This window comes from Bidens hawaiensis, unplaced genomic scaffold (genome assembly GCF_021521415.1).
Source record: "Bidens hawaiensis isolate Kalapana, Puna unplaced genomic scaffold, B.hawaiensis_p1.1 tig00051585_1, whole genome shotgun sequence".
In the NCBI taxonomy this organism is placed as follows: domain Eukaryota; kingdom Viridiplantae; phylum Streptophyta; class Magnoliopsida; order Asterales; family Asteraceae; genus Bidens; species Bidens hawaiensis.
This window is the reverse complement of record NW_027499265.1, coordinates 79,707-103,230: the sequence shown is the minus strand read 5'-3', so window position 1 is coordinate 103,230 and position 23,524 is coordinate 79,707. Positions and strand designations below refer to the sequence as shown.

At 40.4% G+C, this 23,524-nt stretch overlaps 1 pseudogene across 1 annotated transcript; it reads left to right on the top strand.

The window, feature by feature from the left end:
* The first annotated feature begins 1,546 nt into the window (after positions 1–1,546).
* Positions 1,547–3,033, top strand: LOC143599176 (F-box/FBD/LRR-repeat protein At1g13570-like; annotated as a pseudogene). The gene is made up of 4 exons (XR_013147259.1): positions 1,547–2,188; positions 2,247–2,373; positions 2,461–2,637; positions 2,702–3,033. The product of XR_013147259.1 is annotated as an F-box/FBD/LRR-repeat protein At1g13570-like (transcript).
* The last annotated feature ends 20,491 nt before the right edge of the window (positions 3,034–23,524 follow it).

Here is a 23,524-nt window from a genome sequence, read left to right as displayed (position 1 = left end):
GTTGAAAAATGATGGTTTTGTCACTCAGTCTCAATGTATGAAGTTTTAAAGTACGTTGTTAAAAAACAGTTGCTTCAGAAAGTAATGTATTATTTTACCGAGTGCTTGGGTTATAAGTTATAAAGTGTTTGGGAAAGTTAGGTTTTGTGAGTGTATAAGTGATAAGTTACAACTTTGTAACTTATAACTTATGACTTAAATAAGTCATAAGGAAGTAAAATAAGGAATCCCAAACACCTCCGAAAAAACAAAAGAAACTCACATTAAATCAAGAAAGGTATATATTTAAAAGACATTTTCGAGTTAAAATAAAAGAACAGAAAATAAAGTGTTAATTACATTCTTGAGTTAGATAGGAAGGAAAAGACAGGAAAAAAATTGTAACTTTACAATCATGTCCTCATTATTGAGTTAGATAGCAAGAAAAAGATAGGGTAAATTAGTAATATTGCATATGACTATAAACTTTCCTTTCATATTTGGCTGGAAAGTTTTGAAAGAAAAAAACCCTAACTTTTCTTTCCATTCTTTTTCTTTTCTTTTAATGAAAAAACTCAAAAATGAAAAAAAAAAATTCTTATATTTTCTTTTCCAAACCCTTAAACAAAAAAACTCAAGAATGCAGTGTAACGGTTCTACAATACCCCATGGCCTAGGATAAATAATTGAGAAACTGATACTTATTATAATTTTCATTTATACAACTAATCTTTATGATTCGATTAAGGTGATAAGTATATAAATAACTAAATTAACTAAATAAGATTATTATTACACTATAAATTTTCATTTATACAAACAAGGTGGGAGGGTTGGACTGGTTTTTGTCCTTTTATCTAAAGGATAAAAAGTAATGATTGGGTAATGATTATAAGTGGATAATGAGACATTTTACTACTATGTCACTTTTTGCAAAACTAGTCATTGTTGACCGATGTCACGTCTGAGAAGACACTCTATATGCTTAGTTACCACTATGCGTTGTCGAACATATCAATACCGAACCAATAGTGTACTGTACCTGGCATTTTCGATGCGCGTACCTGTACCCTGATTTTAGAGATGATACTTTCTATACAGGGTAGCTCATACCTTTACCTATAACCCGATTACCTTTGCCCATTTTCAGTTTACGCACCTCCCAATTTTCTAAACTAAACAGGCGGCTGCAGTAAAGGCCATCGAACTGGCTGTGAATCCGGCTTGCTCCGTTTAACCGGCGGCTCGTGCAGGTTTCTGTTTCTTGTTTAATTGAAATTAGTTACATTTTGAATGTTGATACTTAAATTACTTATATTCGATTCTATAAACTTGAATTCTTTGTTGTTAGTAATTGAATGCTTAGTCCTTCAGATTGTTGTTACTTCAGTTTATTTCCAGCGCCTCCTTTTAGCGGCATTTTGAAAGAAGAATAAATTATATGACATGATGAGTGCGGTGTGATTATTATTATTATTATTATTGTCTATTTTTATTTTCTCTGTCTAGTAAACTGAGTTCATCTTAAATGAATTTCACATATTGCAGTATTGATCCAACAAAAATAGCCCAAGATGAAAGCTAAACGGTTGTCTAACGCTCAGCGAATGGATATAATCACCACACTTCCTCAACCCATAATCGAAAGCATCCTATCTCTTTTAGTAATTGAAGAGGCAGCACGGACAAGTATCCTCTCAAGAGAATGGAGGTACAAATGGACCACTATTCCTAAACTCGAGTTTTGGCATTCTATTGGTTATAAACCACGGGAAGAGGAGCCGGATGATTGGTGGAATCATGTATCCCGCCTAGAATATGATAGGAGACATAAGGACATCAGGTGCAAACATTTCTGGGTTATCCACCAAATTTTGCTGTTACGACAAGGTCCGATACATGAGTTCTCACTTTCGCTGAATGCAGAGGAGAGCTAGTTTGAAATTGATCAAGTAATACTACATTTGTCTAGATGTCATCCTGTCAAGAAACTAGCATTTTACTTTTATGAACCCAGTAGGTATTGTTTACCCTCATCTTTCTTCTCGTTGCGCCACTTAACGGACCTAGATCTTGAATTTTGTATTTTCAACCATGGACCGATATTCAATGGATTTGATAGCCTTACAAGATTATATTTAGGCTATGTAAGGATTTCAAAAGAAACTCTTCTACATCTTTTATCAAATTGTCCATCACTTAAGAGCTTGTGTTTGGTAAGTTAATAATTGTATTATCCATTCACACGGGCTTCCAAAACTTTTCAGAATAATTATGTTTATGCAAATTCTATTTGAAGAAGATTTTCTCGGTGATGAAAAACCGAGCATTATGGAGCTACTCAAGTGTTTACCTGCGATTGAACATCTAACAACTTGGGGTCATACCATTCCGGTAATATTTATGTTCACTTTATAATGTAAAGAAAACAAAAATTTTTAAACTCTGGTTGTTAATCGTTGTTTTGGCCTATGGTTGAAGTCGTTAGTTCAAGCTTCGCTTCCAGAAGAGCCTCCAACCTCACCGATCCACCTCAAATACGTTTTCATAAGATACATGTTCTTTTTTGACGCGTATGGATTGCCTTTTCTTGCTGTTTTGATCAAATGCTGCCCAAACTTGGTGATACTTAAGATAGTGGTAAATAGTAGCACAAGTGTATCTTGGATATTAATTCTTTTTTCTTAGGTCACAGTTCATTGACACAAGTCTCTTGTTGTAGATTGCTGATTATTCGGATGATGCTCCTATGGAGTCTGATGGAGATTCTGTTGAGTCGTAAGATAATTCTAATATACTGGAAAAGTATTCTGATGTTTGGTTGGAGCACTGAATGAACTGGAGATTGGAGAATACCAAAACTTTGAGCTTGAGTTAGACTTTGTGAAGTGCATGTTGGCTAGGTCACCCAATATGATGAAGGTGATATTGCGAACCTATATCGATAGCGAAAATGAAAAGTTGGAGTTGTTAAAAACTCTCTTATGCGCCCCACGGCCCCCATGTGCATCACCAGTTGAAATCGTTTTTGGAAACCGCCTCCTTGACGATTAGATCACTCAAGTTTGCTGAGAATTAATATTGAGATTTATGATGATTATCTTGTGTTGCTACTTGTATTTCTGGTTCGTTCATAAAGATTTTCTGGGGCTCAATATTACGAAATGGTTGACGTGAGATGTTTCGATTTGTTTATTCATTTTTTATTTAATTGAGTTGTGCATATTCCTATACATGTAATATATAATATTCTAGATTTTAGGCTGACAAGGGTTGGTGGATGGGTGTGCTTTATATTTATATTTACAGTTTAAAACTAAAGAATTTTACTTTAGGCACGGGAAAGCTGTTAACGTTAATAGATGTACTTGTTTCTGCATAATTTGATCTACTTCAAATATGTGTCATAACTCATAATAAATATAATTTAATATATGTATTAACAGCAGAACAAATGTTTCACCAATCGGTATGCTTCAGAGTTGGTTTTTGGTAGTTTCAACACTATAAAGAGAGTGATGCTTCTGTTGAGTCAAATGACGATTTTGTTGAGTCGGAAGATAATTCTAATATACTAGAAAAGTGGAAAAGTATTATGATGTTTGGTTGGAGCATCTGAATGAACTGGAGTTGGAGAATACAATAACTTTGAGCTTGAGTTAGACTTTGTGAAGTGCATCTTGGCTAGGTCACCCAACATGAAGAGGTGATATTGCGAACCTATATAGATAGCGAAAATGAAAAGTTGGAGTTGTTAAAAACTCTCTTATGCGCCTCACGACCCCCATGTGCATCACCGGTTGAAATCATTTTTGGAAGCCGCCTCCTTGACGATTAGATCGCTCAAGTTTGTTGAGAATTAATCTTGAGATTATGATGATAATCTTGTGTTGCTACTTGTTTTTTCTGGTTAGTTCATAAAGATTTTCTTGGGCTCAATATTTCGAAATGGTTGATGTGAGATGTTTCGATTTGTTTATTCATTTTTTATTTAATTGAGTTGCGCATATTTCTATACATATAATAGATAATACTCTAGATTTAGGTTGACAAGGGTTGGTGGTAGGCATGTTCAAAACGGTTTGGGACTAGGAATCGGAACCGGTTCCTAACCGGTTCCTATATTCAAAACCCCCTTTTAAACCGGTTCCAGGCTCGAACCGGTTAGGGAACCGAACCGGTTCTCCCACCCTCGGACCCCTAACCTATCTAACCGGTTCTTACCGGTTCCTAACCCGGTTCCTGTACCGTAACCGGTTCCAACCGGTTACAGTGTAAAAATTTTTTTTTTTTTCGTTTTTCGTTTGCGATTTGGATTCTAAACTACGATTCGTATTTGTATAACATGAAAAATAAAAAAAACAATTAACATAAAAATAAACAATTAACTGATGAAGAAAAGACAACTACTGAAGATGTTTGCCACTGAAGACAACTACTGAAGGTTGCCACTGAAGACAGCCACTGAAGACAACTACTGAAGGTTGCCACTGATGACAAGTTGACAACTACTGAAGGTTGCCACTGATGATAACTACTGAAGGTTGCCACTGATGACAACTGTTGGTGCATTTTGTGACCGTCGCTATGCAATTCTGATCAGCGGAAACGATGTACGAAGTTAGGACAACTTCGCCATAGGCGAAGTTAGAACAACTTCGCCATAGGCGAAGTTGTAACAACTTCTGCCATAGGCGAAGTTAGAACAACTTCGCCTTAGGCGAAGTTGTAACAACTTCGCCTACAGGCCCAAGCCCGTGAAGTTGTTTATATATATATATGTGTGTCTTGGTTAGGTTTGTGTATCCAGAAAGTTAGAGTTTTGTGTGATCAGTTTATTTGTCTAGAGAGAAACCGAGAGGGAGAGTCGTGTGGGACGACCCGAGGTAGAGCTCACCTCGGGTCGGCCGTCATTTGTTTTCATGTTTGGTATGTAAGTGTTTCGGTTATTATATAAAAGATCTGCAGATGTGTTTATCCCATTCGTGTGTTTGTTCGTGTGTGTAATCGTGTTCTTCGTCTTCTACACTATAAACGAGTCTAGGAGGATTCCGCACTCCTAGACCTCGTGCGGATCTCGTATCGATCGGCGACGCCCCGGGGGGACTTACAAGTGGTATCAGAGCCTTAGGCTCTTATGCTATGGTTCGAGATCTGCGTTTTGGTGTTTCTGGCACGTTTCTGATCGTTTCTGGCCGATCAGCGCCGCAGGCGAAGTTATTGGGTTCAGGCGAAGTTGTCGCTTTGTAGGTTCCCAGCCGGATCTACACGAGATATCGCGTTCTACGTAGGTGCGGAATCCCTACGTAAGACGTTACGAGTATAGAAAACAATACGAGCTAACACACGATACGATAATCAAACACACGTTGTATTCCAACCGTAAACACGTGATACTATGATCACTGAATACAAACTCTCTGACTCGAATACACGAACTGAATTCTTAATTATGAATAAGCCGTAAACAAAATAGCTTATATAGACACGACAACTTCGCCTGGCATGTTCAGGCGAAGTTGTCCCTAACTTCGCTTGTCTAACAAGTTCGCCCATATAAGCGAACTTGTTAGCAACTTCGCTTACATACAAAACTCAAATCTAACTAACACGATTACAGACACTCGACACTGAACTACTGACATCATGCACCAACAGACTCCCCCTTGGCAGTAGCTTCATCTCTTTAGCTTCAAACACGTGTCTAGTAATCTTCAATCTTCTATCTTCAAGCATGCACTCATTCTCGAACACAAACCGAGACAACTCTTTGATATTTCCTCGCTTCGTCTTTCCAAGCAGGAATATAAAATATCTTCTTATCATTCAACACCTGCAAATCAGCTTGCGATAAGTTTACCAAGTGCATCGGATCGTACACTCTAAGCAGCTCTTGTTCATCTTCGTCTTCCATCACTGCCTCAGCTGTCTCACAATCAACAAACCACCACTTTAGATCTTTGAGCACATCCTTGGGCATCTGTTTCATCGGCACTTCTTTCAAACACCGGATCGGTTTATACTTCATAATCATCCAAGGCTTTCCGTCAGCTCTCAAACCTCTATCCTTGTCTTCAACAAGTTTTCCCTTTTGTGGTTTCAACAGCTCAAATTTCTTCTCTTTTATACTCTCTTTCCACACAATCTTCCCAATGACTCTAACCATATTATCGTCACTTCTGTTTATCAATCCCAATCTGGCTAAGTCTTTCACTTCACATTCTGGCAGTGTATTCAACGATCTCAACATCCTTCTAAAGTACTGAACACCGTCATACCTTTTAATCACGAAGAGCCTCAACTGCTCATCATATATCCAGCATATAATCCCTTTCTTTGCTTCAGCATAACCTTTAATGTCGTAACTCTTCTTAAACATTGTAGGGACCGCCGGTTTCTTCGTTTTGACGAACCAACGAGCATAGCCTTCTTTCCATCTAGGCTGCTCTTCCCATTCAGACTCATCACTTGCCATCTCTTTACTCATATCTGCTTTCTCAACATCTGGAATGCCATGCTCAATATTTTCCTCAACTATCTCTCCCTCTTCTATCTCTGTATCAATCACAATCTCTTCTCCAATCTTCTCTATCTCATCACTCGGTAGTACATCATCATCACCAACCAAACCATCATCCATCTCCTCTACGTCCACTACCACCACATCATCACCACCAGCTGCAGTTGTCGACTCCCCCTGAGTTGTGGAAGTTCCAAGAGCTTGATCAGTTCTTGGCAACTCACCACCTGCATCTTTCGATGCATTGGGATCATCGTCTCTATCATTTCGTCTCTTGGTCCTCAACTCATCGCCTTTACAGCTCGTCTCCCCCTGAGATGCCAAGAACTCCTTGAAAGCATCTATGATTTTTCCATGTTCTACCAGCAGGGACGACTGCATCTGATTCTCTGCAACTAGGCGCTGAATAGCCTGGGTCTGGATAAGATTAATCCTTGACTGCTCTGCCACGACCCGTTCAAGTGCTGCTATTCGTTCAGAGTCTGATAGGGTTGCATCGAAATCGAACCTCATATGTGATATATCTTGAGTGTACTGAGGAGGGATTTCCGATGTCACCGGGACCTCAGAAGTAGAAATAGACGTAACCGCAGGTGGTATCGTCACCGATAACCCTGCAGTGGCCACAACAGTCGACTCTATAAATTGTGCCACGACCTCCGATGGAGTAACAGTCGGAGGCGGCAATGAAACGATCTCAGGAGCCGAAAGTTGAAAAGTAGTGGGTGGGAGGCCAAATGTAGATGAGGTAGCCACCACGGGAACAACCGTAGTGCTTAGCCTTGTAACCTGTAGTGATGAGAGAACCATTGTCATACCGGATAGTGCTGGTGGAGTGAAATGTACCACCCTAGAGCTCTCACCGGCTCCCGATCCTGCACCTATCCGTTCCCTTCTTGACCTCCGGATCAACTGTTGTACCTCTTCCTCATAATCTGACTCGCTGTCATCATCTGTTCTCTTTCTTTTCCCATGTAGTCTTTCTCGAGTAACCATAATCCTTCTTGCCTCTGCCACTTCATCATCAGAATCAGAACCAGCCACTGTAGCAGCTGTCCTAGTAACATTCACAGTAGACACTTGGGCTACCGAGACTTGTACGTTTTCCTCTGGATCCACCCGATCCATATCAAAGAAGCCTTGACCACCAAATTCTGCATCAAGGTCCACGTTCTCCTCCGGTGACACAACAGGAGCAGCAGGTATAACTTGAGGTGCTCCTGCCTGTTGTGGTGCCGGGTCCCTAAACTCGTCCCCACGAGCAGGCACATACCCCGGGTTGATCAAGTACCCAAAAAGTGGAGTATGCCGAGGACGGAGCTCAGGTTTGCTCCTCGCACTGGAGGATCTACATTGGGCGAAGATCCGTTTATTCACACTCTCAACGTATCGGATCGGACGGCGCTGAGGAAGCGTTGGAGCAACATGATTCAAGATCATTTGAAGAAATCTTGGATACATGATAAATCGCTCACGCGCCATCGCTCTTCTTTGACGGTCAATCTCATAAAAGACCATCTGACTAAAGCTGTATCGCTTGTTGTACGTCAGAGCAGTCATCGCCGACTGCATGGTCGCGCCCATGCCATCAGTGCCCGCCTTTCTCCCTGACATGCAAACGATCATAACATGCATGAGAAAGCGCCACTGGTCAAGTAAAAAACCCTTCCTTCTCTGCGTGTCCCCAAGGGACCAGAGTATCCCATCCTCAAAAACGCTCCATCACGGAAAGGAGCTACAAACTCTGTTGGGTCATCCCTTGTCTCATTCCCAAATCGTAAAGCCGCCCGGATTTGTTCAGAAGAGAACTGAACAATCTGATTGTTGACTGTTGCGCGCATCACCGGGGGTTCGACTCTACAATCATATTCCACGGTCTGCCAAAAATCCTCAATGTTGGGCAAGGATATCGGCAGAGTTGTTGTAATCGCGTGGAATATCCTCGAGCGTAAAAGAAATGTGATGATTTCGCGGAAATCATCAACTCCGCTCGCCTCCGGGTCTAATGTTATGTACATGTTATGACCCGGGAAGAACTGTCTCTGGTGATCACCTCCGTCATCACCGCCTGCACCGCCTGCACCAGCAACAGCAGCCATATCTGCAACAAACAGGCTAAGTTAGATAAACGTCAAAGCAAGTCACAAGTTCGCCTGTTACCATGAGCGAAGTTGTGATCTATTATGTAAAGGCGAAGTTAAAGGTGGGGCGAAGTTGGGAAACAACTTCGCTTCAACTTGAACTTCGTCTGATAACTGTTAAGTAAAATGGTCCAGGCGAAGTTAATGATAACTTCGCCTAATCACAACATCGCCTCATAAACTGTATCAAAATCTATAATCAGGCGAAGTTAAACCTCAGGCGAAGTTACGGATAACTTCGCCTAAACTGTAACTTCGCTGAATTTGAATCGGCAACAGTTAGGTTAATCGAACGACGTGTAGATGATGATTTTGGAGATCGAGGACTCCGTAACACATGATTTTATGAAGTTTTAGACGTTCAAGAAGTTTACTATCACGTAATAACAAGTTTGAAATCGGGTGTTTAAGGTTTCGAAAGACGAGGTCGTTAATCGAGTCGAACGACCGATGATTAACCTCAATAGACAATGATAGTATGATAATCAAACCCTACACACCTTGAATTTGATTAGTATCGAAGGAAAGTTAAACACAGAAGATCGATGAGATGCTCGATAAGTTCGCCTAGGTTTCGGAGAGGATAAGTTCGCTGGTTTTTGAAATAATGAAATTGTTTGACCTAAAAACCTCTTTATATAGGGTCAGAGATTATACAGGCGAAGTTGTTGATAACTTCGCCTATTGCAGGCGAAGTTATGGATAAGTTCGCCTATATATGAAAATTTTCAAAACAAACCCCATAATTTGAACAATTTGCAATTAAGTTTTAAATCATCCTTTAAAGCGTTAAATGATACGATCAAGACCAAGTAACCACGTATAAAATCATACAACTACATAAGTAACGAAAATTTGAAAAAATAAAGTACATGAGATCAAATTTCAGTCTCGACAGGGACTACCATGTTTTAGAAAAGATCCGAACAGGAATCATACTAATTACGTGACTGTCACACAGATCCGTGTTTAGCTGTATTATGACATACAGAAACAGGTTGTAAGCAGGTAATATACTTAAAATGGTTTTCATTGTTTCTGTGATACGGGTTAGGTTCAATTAAGCTCAAAACTTAAGTGGGCAACAACTCAGAGATTATGATGCCTCCTATCTATTCTCAAGGCGTATTTGGCTTTCCCCAAGTCACCCCGAATTGACCTCGACCCGTAGTGTCTGATTAAGTAACAATTACTCTTTGATCTTAGACTCTGCTTCCCATTCACCTTCTTGCGTCTTGATTGATAATCATTAACATTATGAACTCTAGAATACATTTTTTTTTAATCAAATATATACACAACTTCAAGTAGAAAATAACTGCAAGTCCCGAATCTGGATCACTGCAGCGTCTTGACACGCTATCTTCACGGGAATCAGAACACTCACGGGCTCGTGTATGACTGGGTAATCGCTTTTCTGCCTATCATTCGGAAAGATATGTATGAAGACATGCACAACTCTTAAGGAGTTTCCACATAAAATCGAGTAGATTTAGTTAGTATCACTTCTACTTTTACGCACCATAAAAAGCTACCATGACATACAATGACTGTTCTAAAGTCTTTTAGGCCTAATAACTTCACTAGTTAAGCACACAGAATCAGTATATCTATCACTTTCCAAGGTTGGATCAATTTTCTGTTAACATAGTAAAGTAACTTCTTACGAAGTAGTAGACTTGAAAAATAATTTCATCTCCCGAAAAGAAAAAAATTTAACTTCAATCTCCCCGACCAAATCAAAGTCTTCAGGTAAATGGCTAACCCGAAGATCCAATGGATCAGCTGGACCGACCACATACTAGTATGTGTCCTTCTAACTAAGTATGATCGACTAATTTTCAGCGAAAGAATGAAAACACATCAAAAACCGCCCCGGTCACTTTCAGTCATCTGGTTAATGGCTATCCTCATATTCTACAAGTAGAAATGAGGACCAAACATATCCGAAGACATGTCCTTCAAACTGAGGCAACCGACATAATTCTAAGCGATAGTGATGTTTTTTTTTTTTTTTTTTTTTTTTTTTTTTTTAATTCAAACACAAACATATGACATGGTTACTCGGGATTGATCATCCCATTCAGCTCAACAAGGTTTTGAAATCTAGTTTTGTCAAACGCTTTCGTGAACAAGTCAGCGAAATTATCTAACGTGTCAACCTTTTCGAGCACAATCAGTTTCTTCTCAGCACAATCCCGTATAAAATGATGACGAATGTCAATATGTTTAGTTTTACTGTGCTTTATGGGATTGTTAGTTACTGAGATAGCAGCAGTGTTATCAATGCATATAGGAGTAAGTGAGAAATTCAGACCATAATCGCGCAACTGTTGTTGAATCCAAAGAACCTGGGAGCAGCAGTTGGATGCTGCCATGTATTCTGCTTCATAGGTTGAAATTGCGACTGAGGTCTGCTTCTTGCATTGCCACGACACTAGTCTGCCACCAAGAAACTGACATCCACCAGTTGTAGACTTCCGACTCTGATTGCACCCTCCATAATCAGAATCTGTGTAAGCGACTAGCTCCAAGTCTCATCCTCTCGAGTACCACAACCCCAGCTTCGGCTTGCCTTTGAGATACCGCAGTATCCTCTTCGCACCCTTCAAATGAGATTCTTTTGGGTTTGCCTGAAAGCGTGCACAAAGACAAACAGCAAACATTATATCAGGCCTAGAAGCAGTTAAGTACATTAAAGAACCTATAATTGCCCGATATTGGGTTGGGTCCACGTTTGCATCATTGTCTGAATCAGCACCCAATTTGTGATTGACGCAGACTGGAGTATCATATGGAGTGCTGTCCTCCATCTTGAAGCGTTTGAGAACATCATGGACATACTTCGTCTGATGAATGAACATCCCGTCTTTCTTCTGATCAACCTGCAATCCTAAAAAGAAAGTTAGTTCACCCATAGCACTCATTTCAAATCTCTTCTTCATGACGGCCTCAAACTCCTGACACATGGCGACCTTTGATGCAGCAAAGATAATGTCGTCCACGTAGACTTGCACCAGTAGAAAGTCGCTACCCTTTCTCTTGAAGAACAATGTGCTATCAATTTTACCTCTTTCAAACTCATTCTCAAGCAAGTAATCTGATAAGGTTGAATACCAGGCACGAGGTGCCTGATGTAGTCCATACAGCGCTTTACTTAGCTTGTACACGTGATCGGGAAAGTCAGGGTCAGGAAAACCCGGAGGTTGCTCAACATACACAACCTCGTCGACCTTACCGTTTAGGAACGCACTCTTCACATCCAACTGAAAGACCTTCATCTCCTTATGAGCAGCAAATGCCAAAAACAGCCGAATGGCTTCCAATCTTGCCACAGGAGCAAACACCTCATTGTAATCAATCCCCTCTTGCTGATTAAAGCCTTTAACAACCAGCCTCGCCTTGTTCCTGATAACAATCCCTTTCTCATCTCTCTTGCATTTGAAGACCCATTTCGTGCCAATCGCATGCACATTCCTTGGTTTTGCAACCAAGTTCCATACTTCCATTTTCTTAAACTGAGCTAACTCTTCTTGCATGGCTTCGACCCACGAGCTGTCCTTAAGAGCCATTTGATAGTTCTTTGGTTCAATCTGGCTGATAAAGCAGGTGTACAAGCACTCGTTGATTATGCCTGATTCTTTAATGCTTGTGTAAACACAGGTGTGCTCATTCAAGCCTTTTCTTGTTTGTACACCGGCGGACAGATCACCTATCACGTTCTCCAAAGGATGATCTTTGTGAATTATCGTAGTCGGAACCGAACTGACATTCAGATTATCTTCCAAGTTCGAAGATAGCTCATCAATGGGTGATTGATGTTGAGAGTGAAACGGATTGATGAATTCCTCTTCAGTAGAGGCAGCAGGGGTATTGACAGCATTTGACGAGGAAGGCTGACATTCATCATACTGTGGTCGTTGCACCAAAGTGTCTTCCTCATCGCATATCATCTTCGTAGCAATTCTTTCCTCAACTTCTGCAAAATCCAAATAAGGCATGTTAAAAGATTTAAAGAGTCTATCATAGTCGAAAACCCCAGCGGGTCCCGAGCTTGGTTTTGGTGATTTGTAACTTGTGATATCAGTGTTACACACCACCTCAACCTTGCTGTTCGATGTATTAAAGACCCGTCTGTTGGGAGTCCCAACAACGTATCCGACTAAGATTCCTTCGTCGGCTACTTCACCAAATTTAGAATTGGTCTTTAATATCGAACATGGGGACCCGAATGGTTCAAGACCACTCAAGTTGGGCTTTCTCCCATGCATAAGTTCATAAAAGGTTTTATTTAATCTTTTAATAGTTAACACTCTATTAAGGATATAACAGGCTGTTGCAACAGCTTCAGCCCAGAACACCACGGGAAGTTTCGAATCAGCCAGCATGGTTCTGGCTCCTTCAATTAAGGTTCTGTTCTTCCTCTCAGTCACTCCATTTTGTTGCGGTGTATACGGTGCGCTGTATTGGTGTTCAATCCCCTTCTGTAAGCAGAAGATCTCCATTTCATAGTTCTTGAACTCAGTTCCATTGTCACTCCTGATGAATTTAACCCGTTTCCCCATGATATTCTCAACCTTGGTAATCAAATTCTTTACCATCTGCACTGTTTCATCATTTGACTTCAGGAAATATACCCAGGAATATCGAGAGAAATCATCAGTGATCACCAAGCAGTAAGATGTTCCTCCTAGACTTTTTACATTCACGGGACCGAAGAGATCCATGTGAAGTAATTCTAGGGTACTGACAATTGAATTGACCTTCTTGGTGTGATGGGATTTCTTGTGTTGCTTTCCCTTTTTGCATGATAAGCATTTGTCTTCAAAGTTGAAATTCTTCAAGGGAACACCCAGCACAAGCCCATTTTTGACAAGGTAGTTCATTTTCCGAAGATGAATGTGCCCCATTCTCCTATGCCACAACTCGGACTCCGATTCAGTTGCTTTTGACAGAAGACACGATTCTTCTGTGGCCATCTCAGTAGACATCATGTCCATGATATACGTATTCTTCACTCTTGGAGCCTTCATAACAATCCAATCCTCTGGTATCTTAAAACCAGGATACAACACAATCGCTTCATTCTTTGTAAATGTACGGTGTAGTCTTTGTCACAAATCTGCGAAACACTCAGCAGATTGTGCTTCAGTTCTTCAACAAAATTTACTTTCTCCAAAGTCATCTTTCCATTCGACACCGTCTCTATTCCTGTAATCCTTCCACCGCTCTCTCCTGCGAAACTCACTCTTCCTCCTTGAACAGGTTTCAAGTCGTGTAACAATTTCTTGTTACCCGTCATGTGCCGGGAACAGCCGCTATCCACAACCCATTGATTGTTGGCAGCCCTGTTCAACTGTTCCTGCACGATTAAAGCAGATGATTAAAATCTGGGGACCCAAGACCGATTGGTCTTGGGTCGATACATTCCGTACCTTGGCTGTCCAAAGTTAGTATCATAATAATTTCTGTGAGTCCTAACAGGATACCTTCTTGTGGATTGACTATGAGGCCATCCAAACCTTCGTGAATTAAAAGAATTATTACTTAAGGTTTGGTTGTTAGCAGTGAAAAACTGAGATCTATTTCTTTGAAAACCTGGATTAGTCCATTTTCTGAAATTTGATGGGACTTCATTTTTACCATTATATTGATTAACGTTAGTTCTTTTCTCAGATTTTGAAGTCCTCACACCTCTGAATTTCTGCTTCAGAGGGCAATCAGCAACAAGGTGTCCTAATTGATTACATCTAAAACAACTCCTGTGTCCAACTTTCTTTTCCATAGTTGTTTTAGATGTTGAGGCTGTATTACCGCCCGTTTGTCTCACATAAGGTAGGACATACGGGTTTAGTGGAGACTTCTTTTCAGGTGTTTTCTTTTTCTCTCCACTTTTTGGTAACACTTCTTCTTGTTTTGTCTCACTCGACTCAGAAGACTTGTCTGAATTAGATGAGACAGGACTCGGAGCAGAAATCTTAACACTAGTAACAGGCTTACTTGTTTCGCCTTTACTAACTTCTGGTTCTTTAATCGTTACTTTAACCGGAACTGTCTGACCATAGTCAACATCGACAGATTTCTGATTACTAGGGTCATAAGTGTAATTATGATTGAAAGGTGGTGGAACTTCATGATAACCAATTCCTCCCCTTTTTGGAGAACCTTGATCACTAACGAGGTGATCAAGTATAGCGGAAGAATTTCTGAATTGCTCAAGTTTCCTGTTAAGTTCCACCACTTTTACCTGGTGATCAGCTATCTGTTTTTCCTTTTCAGCTATTAGTTTGGTTTTCTCTTCTAGAACTTCATAGCTAAGATCAATCACTTGAATTTTTTCAGCAAGCTTTGCTTTAAGACTTTTAATATCCTTCTCACTAGCTTTAATTTTTTACTTTGTAACTATTTTCTCTAGCTTTAGTGAAATAATGATCTTCTTTTAAAGTTTTAAATTGCGCATCCAAATTAACAAACTGATCATTTATAGTTGTTAGTTGTTCAGACAGATGTTCACACTTAGTACAAGGGAGTTCGGTACTTACCTCGGAGAGCTGGTCTGCCACATCTGCCATGTAAGCTTCATTTTCGCCAGTTCCCTTCTCACTTTCTGCAGTTTCGATGTTTGCCAAATTGGCCTGTTCAAATACTTCTTCAACATGCAGATTCCAGTTGTACTCATCGTTCTGTCTTTAAATCATGGCTCTATAGTCATTACCACTACCACTCTGCTGTGTAGATCTGTTTTGACTGCGTTCTACATGTTCATTTTTGCATTCTTTTGCAAAGTGGCCATTCTGCTGACAGTTGTAACAGCGTACCTTCGACTTATCAAACCCTGGCCTCTCTCCGACAAACTTCCTGCCAGTCTTCTTCATGAACCTCTTAACTCTTCTCACAATCATAGCCATCTGCCACTGCAGATCCATCTCCTCCAGATCATCAGCATCGATCTGATCATAGTGTTCATCCAAAATTGCAGGATCAACAATCTTACCCTGAATGTAGTTCTCATACGAAGCAATAAAAGATGCATAGAGAGCAAGCTGCTGTTCAGCAGATTTAACACTCATGGGCATCTTTGAGTAGTTGTTGTTTGAAACACTTGGGGAAAAACTACTCTTGGTCGCTTGAGGTTGAGAAGCATTTGATCCTCCAGCTACAAAGCACACATCACCGTTCATGTTGAGAGATACATGTCCTTCGTGTGTTGAGTTAGCGCCTGACTCTCCCTTAGAGTAATAAGTAGATGATTCAGTTTTCGAACTTGATCCTGAGTTAACCTTTGCACCATACATACCCGGATCTTGAACCTGATCGGTAGGTGTCTCCTTTCGTACCATGTTCAGTTCAAACGTTCTTAGCTTGTTAACTGTTGTCTCCAGGTCATAGTCAGCAAAGTCTTTGTCTTCTCTCATCAACACAGTATACATCTCCCATTTCGGTGGGAGAGCATCAAGAAGCTTTTTAACAATCTCATCTTCTTTGTACACAATTGAATAGTTGCTGAGTTCAGTCATCAGATGATAATATCTAGTGATGATATCATCAAGTGATTCATTCTTCAGATACTTGAAGACCGAGAATTGGGTTTTTAGAAGTTTAATCTTTGACGCACGAATTCCCACGTTACCCTCAAACCGGTTCTCAAGTGCTTCCCAAAGCTCTCTAGCAGTTTTATACTTTCTGAAAGTGTGCAGAATCTCTTGTGGAAGAGCTATTGTAATTGCTGCATGAGCTTTGCTTTCGGCCTCATACATTTTCTTCTCTTCTTCTTCCATCTCTTTGTATTTCTTGATCTGGTCACGACCCTCATACTCAGCAGTAGGTGGAATGTAACCAGCTTGTATACACACCCACATCTTAGCATCTTGGTACTTGACATATTGTTCAAAACGATCTTTCCATGCTACATAATCAGTTTTCTTAAGCATCTTAGGTGCCTTTGTAGCCGAACCTGCTTCTACTTCCATCTTTACCAGTTCGGTAATGTTTATCGAAGACATCTTTCACAAAACTCAAAGAAATCCGAAAATCAAAAATTTTATTTTCAAACAGCACTGTAGGCGAAGTTGTGGATAACTTCGCTTAAGACTTAACTTCGCGTGAATTTGTAACTTCGCTCACTTTCTTAAATTCGCCGGATTGGCGAAGTTGAGAATAACTTCGCTTAAGTTGAGCGAACTTGGGAGGTAGGTGAAGTTGTGGGTAACTTTGCTTGAGGTAAGCGAACTTGAAGAGGTAGGCGAAGTTGTGGATAACTTCGCTTAACCTTATATCTTCGCCGAAACCCTACTAACAGTGACGACAACTTCGCCTGATGAACACGAACTTTCTGCAGATTAGATTTCTGGGTTTTTCGAGGTTTGTGAAGGTGTTATGGGTTGTTTATGATTGCAGGAGGTGAGTATAGCACAAAAACTCAGAAAACTCGTCCCGCGAATAGTCGAACGGAACGATTTCTACACCCGCGTGATAATCCCGAACCACACAATCGAGCAAAAGCTCTGATACCAATTGTAGGTTCCCAGCCGGATCTACACGAGATATCATGTTCTACGTAGGTGCGGAATCCCCACGTAAGACGTTACGAGTATAGAAAACAATACGAGCTAACACACGATACGATAATCAAACACACGTTGTATTCCAACCGTAAACACATGATACTATGATCACTGAATACAAACTCTCTGACTCGAATACACGAACTGAATTCTAAATTATGAATAAGCCGTAAACAAAATAGCTTATATAGACACGACAACTTCGCCTGGCATGTTCAGGCGAAGTTGTCCCTAACTTCGCTTGTCTAACAAGTTCGCCCATATAAGCGAACTTGTTAGCAACTTCGCTTACATACAAAACTCAAATCTAACTAACACGATTACAGACACTCGACACTGAACTACTGACATCATGCACCAACACGCTTAAATTTTAGGGTTTAGGCGAAGATATAAGGTTAAGCGAAGTTATCCACAACTTCGCCTACCTCACAAGTTCGCTTATCTCAGGCGAAGTTATCTGTCAGGCTAGGTTTTGGACATGCGAAGTTATGGACAGGCGAAGTTAAGGAGGGGCGAAGTTGACCTTTAGGCGAAGTTGACTTTAGGCGAAGTTAAAAAAAAAAAAAAGTGTTTGGAGTTTTCGTCTGTATGGCCAGGTGTACACGATTATTGTGAGACCGAAGACGTTGTTCCGTCAACGAGTGAAACTTGTTATCTCTTGGTCTTACGTGTGAACAAATACGTGTCAACTCTGGATATGGAGTTGAGTTTGTGAATGGGATATTGATTGAAACTGGATATTGACACATATTTGGGTGTTTATGGGCAATGAAATAGTTGTTGTTCGAGGTTGACCAACTGAAGAAAGTCAAATTGAACTGAAGGTTTTCATCATTACTGGATTACGGTCAGAGCATATTATTTATGTTATTTTCAAGGCGTTCGAGAATTGGATCATGAAACGTGATGCTTATTTATTAAAGTGAAAATTCTGGAACAAGTTGGATTTAATCGGAATTAAAGTGTTTATGTTCTTGATCGTTATCCCTGGTGATTGAAGATGCTTCGGATTAATTAATGGTCATGTGTGTTAGATTCTGTCAAGGTGGTTTTGTGATGAAATTGATCACTTGATGTTGAGTAGTTGAAGATTAAACCTTATCGTATGCCGACGTGTTGGTGAAGTTGTGGAGGGAGCCCAACTTCACGTGTTGTGAAGTCAGAAGGACTCACGTGATTGGTTGAGATGATCATTTAGGCACGGGGATGCATGCATTTCAAAGACCTCAATCTATATAGTCGGAGAAGCTTACACTGAAGGGGAGATCGGATATGGAAGACCCTGGGTGATTGGTAGATTATTGAAGCTACAAGATAGTTTCAGACACGGCTGGTTGAAGAGCAAACAGAAGATCATCAGTTAAGAGGGAGTCTGTTGGTGCATGTTTTGTAACAAATGATCTTTTGTGTTTGTTAGAATTGAGAGCAACGATCAAAGGGGAGTCTGTTGGTGCATTTTGTGACCGTCGCTATGCAATTCTGATCAGCGGAAACGATGTACGAAGTTAGGACAACTTCGCCATAGGCGAAGTTAGAACAACTTCGCCATAGGCGAAGTTGTAACAACTTCTGCCATAGGCGAAGTTAGAACAACTTCGCCTTAGGCGATCTACACGGATCTACACGGAATATCTCGTTCATAAGTAGCTACATGCACCAATTGTAACAAACACAAAAGATCATCTGTTACAAAACATGCACCAACAACAACTACTAAAGGTTGCCCCTGATCACAACTTCTTCCTCGGAATTACTTGTAGAAATGCCTTTTTGTTCGTCGTGCACTCGAACATCAAGTGGTGTTTCATCTTCGAGAGTGGTTACGTGTTGAATACGATCGATTGAGTCCAAGTGATCCTTTAAGCAAATGCACATCTCCGCCGACTCCGAATTTAGTCTTGTTCTTCTCACCGATATTACCCTGCCACTAAGAGAAAAAGCAGATTCCGAAGCTACCGTAGAAGCTTGGACGGTTAGTAAATCACGGGCCACGGTGGCAAGAATCGGAAACTCGGTTTCCTTTACCTTCCACCAAGCCAAAACATCAAAAGTGCCATATTCCTCTTCGGATAAACCGGTAGAGTAATCATTTGCACTATACCTTCCTAGTTCGCTTGAAGGGGTGTTACCCCTTTGTTTTTTAGCCGTTACGTTGCGAACGGTGTTCATAAGGCTAATCATGGGATCACGTACTCTAGTAGCACTTGAACTTGATGAAGACCCCCGCGGCATAGGCATGTGTATGTTTGACCCATATTTATTTAAATAAAAGTCATACATAAATTTAAAATTCAAGTTAAAATCATTTTTTGCCTCTGTTGAAAAGTTTGGGTCAACTTCATGCATATCTAAGGCTGAAAAAATTTCGTCTATCACACATTCAACCCCCGTAACATTTAACATTGGGTTTAAAGCGGCGGCGCAAGTAAAAACCGGTGGCAATTCAAGAAAGTATTTTTTTAATTTAAACTTCATTGGTAATATGATGTTTGAAGACATTGGACTTTTATTTTCAAATTCTTTAAGATTGTTAACGGTTAAAAATAACTCCAAAAGAACCAAGGGACTTGTCGGATAATACGTTCCCGATAGTTTCGTAGTTGATGTTTTAAAAACTTCAAGAAAAGTCGATAAGTCATTGATAATTTCCCATTTCTCACTTGAAAAGGGGATTGCCAAATCATTCTCGGCAAGACTAGAATGAAACATTTGTAAAGTTTCTCTTTGTTTCAAAGCACTTTGAAACATTATGCAAGTGGAATTCCATCGATGAGGTACATCCCAATTAGCTCCCAAAGCTTTTCTTCCCGTATCTTTACAAAATTTTCTATATTCCATTTGTCTTTTTTTACTTTTCTTAAAAACTTCATGTATCATTAGTCTAAAATCGTTTATAACCGATGTAACCTCATCCGAAGCAAGTCCGTCTTGCATGATTAAATTAATGATATGTGCAACACACCTTGAGTGAAAAAATACACCATTGCAAATCGGCGTATATTTTAATTTATCAACCGCCGATGTATTATTCGACGCGTTATCAAATGCCATTGAAAATATTTTATTTTCTAGTTTATAAGTTTTTATAACATAATCTAAAATTTCAAACAAATTATCTCCCGTATGTGGATACTCAAAGAGTTCGAAAGCAATGGTGCGTTTCATCATTTCCCACGATGACGGGTCTACCCAATGAGCGGTGACACAAAGATAAGATTCAGGTAGACCATGTGGAGCCGACCAAACATCACTAGTTAAGTTTATTCCCGTATTTATATTTTCAAAATATGCAATTAGTACCTCTTTGGCCTTCTTCCACATTTTTAAACAATAACGTTTAAGAGTATGACGACTTACGTGAGTGTATTGTGGTTGAAGCGTATCTCGAATCATGGCGGTTAAGCGAGGGTTGTCGAAGTGGCTAAACGGCAAAGCTTCTTGAATCACAAACTTCGCCATACGATCTTGAACTCGATCAATTTGGTATGTAAATATTCCGCCTTCACTATCCATTTGCGTTTGTTGCGAATCGACGTTCTTTTTCAACGCCTTGCAATACGGTTTTTCGATGTGTTTCTTCAAATTTGAATTCAAATGTGAGTTTAAATAAATCCCACAAAACTTGCACCGAGCCTTCAATGAATGGTCACTCAATTCAACCAAATCCCAATTGCACCAAATCTCTTGATTACGATTATGAGGTACAATACGAATGAAACTTGGTTCGGCGTTGGAACCTTGACCAACCGATGATTGTGAGGCAGCCATAACAACAAATATGAATATAGAAGAAGAGAAAACAAGAGATTAGAGAACTCAAAACGTTGTAATAGCGTTTTTTTGTATTTTTTTGCGTTCGGGTTTGCGTTTTGAGTGTTGTGGTGAACCCATGACACCAAATACCTATTTATACTAGTAGTGGGGTGCTTTGGGGAGCCAAAAAACGGCTATTTTTTTCCCCAACGGTCAAAAAACGGCCAAAAAAACGATTTCCAACGGCTATATTCGATCCAACGGCTAGAACCGGTTAGGAACCGGTTCCGGATGGTTCGGTTCCAGAACCGGTTCCGGTTCGGTTCCGATTCCTACCCGCCCCCACTCAGAAATGCAAGAACCGGTCACGGATCATCGGGTTGAATCAGATAGGGTCCGGTTCCTACAAAAAACGGGTAGGAACCGGTTCGGGTCCACCGGTTCGGTTCCAGGAACCGGTTTCGTTGAACATCTCTAGTTGGTGGGTGGGTGTGCTCTATATTTATATTTACAGTTTAAAACTAAAGAATTCTACTTTAGGCATGGGAAAGCTGTTAACGTTAACAGATGTACTTGTTTATGCATAATTTTATCTACTTCAAATATGTGTCATAACTTATAATGAATATAATTTAATATACGTATCAACAGCAGAACAAATGTTTCACCAATCGGTATGCTTCAGAGTTGGTTTTTGGTAGTTTCAACACTATAGAGAGAGGTTTATGAACTTTATCTTGGTCTGGTCATTCGAACTGAAGAAGGTGATACTGATATCCTTTTCGCTTCAGTGTTCACCATATCGGGCACAAGTCTTGACATACAGTTAAACTCAGTGGTGTACTCGCGGTGTGTCATCTTTCCCGCCTTCAAGTTTAGGAACCTCATCTTCGCCCTTTCAACCTCAGCATCAGCACAAAACCTCTTCATAACCATCTCCTTCAAAACATCCCACTTCAACACCTTAATCTCCGCCGAGGTCTTCCTCTGCCCAACAGTTTCCCACCATAACATAGCTTCTTCGTCAAACGACTGAGTAGCGAAACCTACCACTTGGCCGGGACGACATTCGCTAATTCAGATAACCTTGTCTATTGCGGTTATCCACTGGAGAGTAGTGATTGCGTCACCCACACCAGTCAGCTTTGGTGGATCACAACCTTTGAACGACCTGTAACTGCACCCACCTCGGCCTCTCTTTCCTTCATCAACTTTCACACACCGAACTTCACTCAACACCTCCTTCTCAGTTTCATCATCCTTCTTACAACTTTCACATATCTTCTCAATGGTTCTTGCACAGATCTCAGTAGACTTATCTTGTTGGAGATTCTTCAGTGTAGCAACTACTGCCTGAGTGATAGCATTTTGAACAGCAGGGTCTAGCTGATACCCTTCCTCTCGCACAGTCATGCTTCTTTCTTCACTAGACTCAATGATCGGTTCTTTGGAGGGTATTCGGTTAACACACGGCCTACCACGGCATCCCATGCGCCCTCCTTTCTCAGCAGTCGTCTTATCACCGGCCATTCGAATTCTAAAGGAAAACACAAACTATAACACCCACAAAATTTTGATCCAAATTTGACAAATTTATAAAATAAAAGGACTAAAAATATTTATGAGATAAGTGATGGGAAAAATAAAGTAAAGAAATAAAGACATGTTTAATCAAAGGGAATAATTATGGAAACTCCATCCCACATGGAAAGTGGGAAAGAAATGAGAGCACTTTATAAGGAAGGAGTTTCCCATAATAATGTTCTTGTATGGCTAACCACTCTCACTAGTCCTAGCAGAGGGTGCGAAGAACCCGACACACACGCGCACGGACACGGAGTCATACTCGGACACGGACACGGACTCGGGCGATGGGCGTAATGTGGCGTTTTGATGACGCACTTTGCACTTCGCATGCTCGCATCGCCGCGAGCCGCATAAGGGCCGCCTTAGTATTTTTGAACTATGTTCAAGATATGACAAGCTACAAAAGACCAGTGACTGAAAATGAAAATTTAGGACCTTCGCGATACGCGAAGCATCTTCGCGATACGCGAAGATGCATGAAGTAACTTCATCCGGTGCTGACACGTGGCAAGTCTAGTGGTTGACTCTGCACAACTATTGAGAAACTTCGCGATACGCGAAGAAATCCTTCGCGATATGCGAAGGAATATAATAATAATTGCGGCTACATTTTTCCTTCGCGATACGCGAAGATGCACAGATTCTGGCTATAAATAGGCAGCCATAGGATGAAGTCCCCATCACATCACACTCACATCACACACACTTTACCTCGGTTTTCATGCCAAAATCCCGTCATTCCCGATACGCTCGTTGTCTAGAAGTACGTGCAAGTAGGAGCGCTACCCACATGAAGTTTAAGCATTTCATAGATAAGCCATACAAGGTAGGGCTTCTGCCCGATTATTTTATTATATATGGCTTAGACCCTAGTCGGGAGTATAGTCTATACCTTGATTAAATAATAAGTGAAATGTAGCTTTCATAAGATAAGATTATGAATAAAATATTATTCTTTATTATAAAGATATATCTTA